The sequence below is a fragment of the Puntigrus tetrazona genome, chromosome 4 (assembly GCF_018831695.1).
Source record: "Puntigrus tetrazona isolate hp1 chromosome 4, ASM1883169v1, whole genome shotgun sequence".
Taxonomy (NCBI): Eukaryota; Metazoa; Chordata; class Actinopteri; order Cypriniformes; family Cyprinidae; genus Puntigrus; species Puntigrus tetrazona.
Window position 1 is genome coordinate 28,177,769 of NC_056702.1, and position 814 is coordinate 28,178,582.

The following is an 814-nucleotide window of genomic DNA, read 5'->3' on the forward strand; positions in this document are numbered from 1 at the left end:
TATTTTCTTATTTGGATATGTTCAGAAATTATTAAAATAAATGTACACATATATATTAATAAAATTTGAAATTAATATAAAATACAATATAATGTTGTATTAATCATAATCAAGCTTTTAAAATAAGTGAATTGCATTTATAAGGTACTGTAACTGGTAACCATTTATTTTTTCCAACAATTTCAAAATTATTTTTGTGTCTTTTTTGTCATCTTTTTGTGGTGTGTCATTTTTTTTAATCTCCAAGTTAATGCAAGGTCATAAATATAACATACATATTAATTATAAAAGACTGATGTTTTGGATTGTTAGTATACAGCATGTCACATCATTTTCGTAAAGTATTTCATGTCAACTATACACTGATATGTGGTTCTTGGGTCTAAAAGTTTAAGTTTAACGACCACATCCCACTCAATGCAGGACAGTAGGGACAGAGTAAAGAGTGCTGCAGTACTTACTGAGGTGTAGGCTCGACCGCACATGCTGCAGCAAAATGCCTTGGCGTTTTTGATAGCGTGAGCCGACAAGTGGATTTGGAGAGACGCGGAGTCAGAGTAAGCGCGGTAACAGTTGGAGCACTTGTAAGGCTTGTCTTTATTATGTGATCTCTGGTGAGACTGTGGTGAGTAAAGAAAACGTTACATTAATTTAAATAAAATATTTTTAGGTTTAGTCTATAAATGTGTATATGTTTGTGTACATATATACATACATATATATATATACACACACACACACACACACACACACACACACACACACACACACATATATAATATATATATATATACACAGTCATGTGAAAAAATTA